Source organism: Palaemon carinicauda, chromosome 7, assembly GCF_036898095.1.
Source record: "Palaemon carinicauda isolate YSFRI2023 chromosome 7, ASM3689809v2, whole genome shotgun sequence".
NCBI classification, from domain to species: domain Eukaryota; kingdom Metazoa; phylum Arthropoda; class Malacostraca; order Decapoda; family Palaemonidae; genus Palaemon; species Palaemon carinicauda.
This window is the reverse complement of record NC_090731.1, coordinates 150,520,973-150,527,401: the sequence shown is the minus strand read 5'-3', so window position 1 is coordinate 150,527,401 and position 6,429 is coordinate 150,520,973. Positions and strand designations below refer to the sequence as shown.

Genomic DNA, 6,429 nt, shown 5'->3' with positions numbered 1-6,429 from the left:
ATAAGTGAAAAAGACATACGAGGGTTTCAGAACATACCAAATAACAGAGTGCCTGTGAAATTTATTGAGGAGAAGGTTTTTGATTTCTTTATACGAGAGTACGAAGACAAAGTGATTCATTTCGGTAATGGCGAACAGGCCCTAGTAGTAAATTTGAGCAGTGTATATACTTACGTAGCAATACGTTATGCACATTTTGATATAGAAGACTCCCTTTTAATTAGTGTCCTCGAACAGTATGGAAAAGTTCTTCATCTCAGACATAATACCTTTTCTCATGGGAGAACGAGTGGTCTAGAAAATGGAACCCGCACTGTGAAGATGGAAATAAAGAAAAATATCCTATCCTCCATCAATATTTGTGGTTATAATGTTGTGTTTTTATATAATGGCCAGAAAAAGACGTGTTACAAGTGCGGAAGAGACTCTCATATGGCAGTTAACTGTAATATGGATAGTGAGCCTAAGTTAAATATTTTTAATTTGAATGATTTCCCAGCAATGCCCGGCAAGGATTCTGATAAGGGTCGGATATCGGAAGAAGAGGGTACTCCTGATGTTCAACTGGCAACAGGTAATGAAGGAAATGTGGAGCAGCCATGTGATGGAAAGAGTATTGAAAATGATAAAAAAGAATCCAGCAACCACGGAGAGGACCAGATAGAAGACTTATGCGAAGTAGTAGGAGAACAACTAGTGACCATTCCCTCATCCAAGAATGTTGATGATGTTGCTGTTCATCAACACTCAGTCGAAATAGAAGGTCGATCACGTGACCTGGAGGGTCATGTTCCTAGTAATGGTGATAATTTAACAGATACCGACAGTGATAGTGACATCTTTGCAATAAAAAGTGCACCTGAAGGAGCTTCTCAAGTTACCGAAATAACTGAGGATAAGGGGCTTCCATCACAAGATGAACCTCACATTCCTTATACAGTTGAAAATCTCTTTCCCGTTGAGGATGATGTCAATGAAGAACCGAAAAATCTTAAGGAAATCAAAATAGCGGTTTCAGTGCATAGGGATGATGAATCAGTGGATGGGGCTACTGAAGAACGTGACATGGATGTAGAGGTAAATAAAGTCAGTGATATTGAAGACGATTTGAAAAATGATGATAAAGGTTCAGACGTGATGCCAAAAGGCCAGTGGAACATAGATTTAGATACTGTAGGTAAATTACAGTTAATTAGATGAAAATCCAATAAAGAAAAAAGGAAGGAAGAGAAAATGAATGGAAAAGATAGGTTGTCAAAGAAAAAGAAAACGTAATTGTTTCAGTGTTCGTTGTTGTAATGGCTCTTTCTGTTGCCACTTTAAATATTAAAGGCTTAAATGAGGTAATTAAACAAATGAAAGTTGAGTCCCTTATGATGTACTATAAAATTGATATTCTGTTGATTCAAGAACATAACGTAAAAGATATTTCAAGGTTGAGTTATCTCACTAATTTTATGTGTATAGTGTTCAATCCATCAATCAATTTAAAAGGAGGTACAATGATTTGTATAAATAAGAAAACAAATGTTAAACTTTTAACCAAGGAGATTGGTACTAACGATAGAATTATTGGTGTAAGGGTATGTTACAATAACTGCATTATTAAATATTATAAATGTGTATGCTCCATCTGGTGCAAGTAAATTTGCTGAAAGGGAAGACTTTTTCAGGAATGAAATATTGTATTACCTACGACATAATATTGATTATCTTATTTTTGGAGGTGATTTCAACTGTATAACATGCACAAGAGATTGCAGTAATAATAACAAAGCCTTACTGTCTAAGTCTATGAGTACTCTAGTGGAAAACCTTGCTCTGAAAGATAATTACAAATTCACAAACAGGATATTAGAATACACTTATATACGCAAAATCTATGGATCCAGAATAGACAGGATTTATACGGTAAAATTATTTGATAATATACCATCTGTAGACACCATTCCAATAAGTTTTTCAGATCATAGTATGGTTGTTTTGAAATTAAACATAAACACACAAAAACTGGCACAGGGTATTGGAAGTTGAATGTTAAAGTTTTAGATTCTGATGAAATTGAAGAATTTCTTTTACATGTATGGCAGTTTATAAAGCAGAAAAAGGGTACATTTGATAACATACTTTCATGGTGGGACTAGGCAAAATCACAATGTAAAAAATTCTTTGTCAAATTATGTAAAAATATTTCTCAAGAAAAATATGAATTGCTGAACTTATTACAAACAAGATTGCGTCAACTTTATGATATCAACTATAAAACTAGTGTAAATTATGAAAATATTAAGATTCTCAAGAATAGGATTTGTGACATCCAGAATGAAATATTAGAAGGTATAAAGATAAGAGCCAAACTAAATGATCGTACAACTGGGGAAAAATATCTGCACATCTACTTGGTGCTGAGAAAAAGAAGTCATACACGCATTACTAACATTAAAAAAGCAGATGGTTCCATTGTAGAAAGCACAGAGGGAATTTCTGTTTTTATAAAGGAGTACTTTGAAAAAATTTTTAGTAAGGTAACTGGTCAGGTAAAAAGTCAAGATTATTTTCTTAACCTATGCCATTCTGTCCTAAACCAAGAAGATGTAAGTTTGTTAAGTAGAGAATTAGAGGAAATTGAGGTTTTTGATGCTATCAAGAGTATGTGTAAAGGAAGATCACCAGGGTATGATGGATTTCCTATAGAATTCTACAAAAAAATTTGGTCTTTAATAAAATCTGACGTTATGGAAGTGTTCAAATCCAATGTGACTATGAAATATATGTCAGATAGTCAAAATTTGGGTGTAATAAAATTATTAGCTAAAATAGATTTATCGTTGGTGGAGAACTGGAGACCTATATCCCTTCTGAATGTTGACTATAAAATCTTTGCTAAGGTATTAGCAAACAGATTGAGATGTGTTATTGGGATGATTGTCTTCCCAGAACAATATTGTGCAGTGAAGGAAAGGTCGATTGTTAATTGTAATAATACGATTCGAGATGTAATTTTTCATACAAAACAAAAGAGTGAAGACTTAGTAATTCTAAGCTTAGACTGGTCTAAGGCTTTTGATAGAGTTAATATGGATTTTGTTTTTAAAGTGATGAAGAAATTTGGTTTACCAGATGAATTTGTGGCTCTAGTTAGAATATTGTACAAAAATTGTGTAAGTAGTATCTTGGTAAATGGGTTTATGAGTTCAACTTTTTGTATCAAAAGGTCAGTAAGACAAGGCTGCCCTATGTCAATGCTGTTATATTGTATATTTCAAGAACCTTTGTATAGAGCAATAAAGAGCAATAACAAGATAATAGGGCCTAGCCTTCCAAACAATGTAAATATATGCCTGCAAGGTTATGCAGATGACTCATCCGTGATCTTGTCAACTGATGATTCAGTTAGAGAATGTTATAAAGAAGTACAATGGTTTAAACTTGCGACAGGTGCACAGCTAAACAAGGACAAAACTAGTATAATTGGGTTTGGGAAATGGGAAAACCGAAAAATTTGGCCTATCAGTTGGTTGAAAACTGTTGAAAGTATCAAAATTCTTGGTATAGTTTATCATAGTGATTTTGAGGTTACATGTGAAGAAAATTGGTCTCGCCTTACTCAAAATATTAAAATATCCATAGATATGCTAAGTCAAAGACAATTATCTATTTTCCAAAAAGCTATTATTGTTAATTCACTAGTTTTGTCCAAAGTTTGGTATATATCACACACTTTGCCTCCTTTGAAAAAGTACATTGCTCAAATAAATATGCATGTATTCCGATATATATGGCAAGGAACATACCATCCTGTAGGTAGAGATACTCTTTGTTTGTCGAAAGAGAAAGGTGGATTGGGTATTATAAATGTTTATTTTAAGTCCTTGGCGATTTTCAGTTCGACAGCTCTAAATGGTATTAGAAATGGTATTGGTTTGAGTAATTTCTATTGCAAGATGAGAATTAGTTTTTTGTTGGACTTGAAGGAAATATATGAGTTTTCATTTGTGTCAGCATCATTTTATTCAGTTGCAATTAATGTAATCAGAAAAGTTTATCACCATGCAAAATTTCCTAACTTAAGTTCTAAAGACTGTTATAATTTTATAAGGCCAGAGAGTGTCCCAAAAATTGAAGGGAGTTATCCACTTTTGGACTGGAAAATGGTATGGGACAGCATAAACAAACCTTTCATTGGCATCATGGAGAGAGAGTTTGCCTTTAAATATGCTCATGGAACTTTGGCGACAAATAATCGTCTGAAAATGTTGAATATCAGAGACAGTGATAAATGTGATCATTGCGATGATGTTGAATACAGTTTGCATATATTTTACTTTTGTAGGCACATCCAGACAATATTGATGTATGTCAAAAGTGTATTATTTCATACTTGTGACATAAACAGGGACAATTTTTTTCAACACATTAATGTTCGATTACAGATATAGGACGAAAAAGGATTACAACAGCGCCACTATTGATTGTTGGTTATTTATATGCTGTTTGGGTCAGTAAGAAGAAACGATATACGAAAGAGGAAACATATGCATTTCTTAAGAGTAAATTTCAATATGATCGGTGGCTTTTGAAAAATATCTATAAAGAAAAAATGAATAAAATGTTCACCAAAAAGTATATAAATTATTGTTTTTGAATAATTAAAAATTAAAATCAAGATGTGTGATGTTGTAAATTGTTAAATTAGATGGATTTGTTTATAGATAAATGCAATTAAATGTAATTATACTGTAAATATTGTGATTGTAAAGAAGATGTAATTTAACTTTTTAATAAAAAGAAAAAAAAATTTAAAAAGAAAAAAAAACGTTATTATACTTTGAAGTTTTCATATACTACTGCATAGGCCTAGTTGTGAGGTAAGATAAATCTAACAGGTTACATTATCAAATCTACTAGGCTGTAATGTTAAAATATTTAATATTAAGTAGGTTATAATATATATATAATAGACTACCTAGCGGAAAACTAATAGCCTATTAATGTAAGTGACTAGAGATTAACCATAAATCACAACTATTTTGCAGAAGGCGTTCCACACAGGTTATCCACATCATGTAACATACTCAAGTTGGTAAATTTCCACACTTTCTTAGTTCGTTGTAGGCCTAAGGTTACTGAGTATGTTAAATGGGTAGTGTACTTGGCAAGTTGGCAATCCTCCTGAATGCCAAAGTTCCAGATTGCTCTTGAAGAATGGAAGTGGTGATGGCCACTTCCACTCTCCTTTCTGTGCGCTTATTTTATAGTCACAATCGTAGAGCTAATGATATTGAGAGCGATAAATAAAATGGAGATTAAAAAATCAAAAGGTAATAGCAACATACATACAGCTTTTCTCTCTCTCTCTCTCTCTCTCTCTCTCTCTCTCTCTCTCTCTCTCTCTCTCTCTCTCTCTCTCTCTTTCTCATGTGAGGTCTTAGTTTAGCAGTGAGGATTTACATAAATAAGCTAAACAAGCTATAACTTGGGGGCCCCACTTTCTTGCGGCCCCGAAAAAAACGGTGTGCATATTTCTAAATAATACAATACAAAGGAACTAGAATAATGCAATGGTTTTAAAACTACCATCTGTTAACAATATTATGAATTACATCATATCGGTAGTTTGAACATTATTATTCATCATCCGTTGCTCTTACATCACAGAATATTTTCATCTGGTTTGACTTTTCGTTAATGTTATAACGACAATAATTTCGTGATATTGATTGTAATTTACACAATAGCTACAATATTTGGTTTAAATCCCTACCACAACCTTATTTTTCAAAAGTATTTCCATTTTTTTTTTTTTGGATACTTTAGATCCCAGCAGTGATCTAGCATAAGTTAATCACACGTATGATTGATTAATTGATTGGCACATGATTTATGGTATGATTGATAGTATGGCACATGCATGTCATGATGGATTGTACGAATGATAACCAAATTAGTAAAAAACTTGCATCAGGCTAGGTTTAAATGAATGTTTGTGTCCATAGAATGCCCAGGCACATGGTTGATGGTATGATAATCACATTAGACATGATTGATGGCATGATTAATCACATGGCACATGAATAATTGCATAATTGATCGCCACATAGATGAACAACAGTACTAAAGTTAACAAAAATGTGGTACTGTTAACCCTTATTACATACATTATAAGGACACAAGCAATAAAATAATATTGATACTACTGATAAAATCAATCAATAATATTAAAACTAGCATGCAAAGAACGAAGAGTAACATTAATAATAATAACAAAACAGCATGCAAAAGAAGAATGGTCACACTTACATTCAGCCGCGAAGTGAGTAGCTGGACAGCTGGCAGAAGTTTACAACAAGCGGATCCGGTGGCTGGAGTACCAGTTTGTACTTCATCCTAGGCCTACTAACACCATGCATTATTGCAAACCCTTTCCTA

The 6,429-nt window shown here is 33.0% G+C and overlaps 1 pseudogene; it reads left to right on the top strand.

Annotated features, from left to right (window-relative positions):
• Positions 1–6,078, top strand: part of LOC137643755 (uncharacterized) — a 6,195-nt pseudogene extending 117 nt beyond the window's left edge.
• The last annotated feature ends 351 nt before the right edge of the window (positions 6,079–6,429 follow it).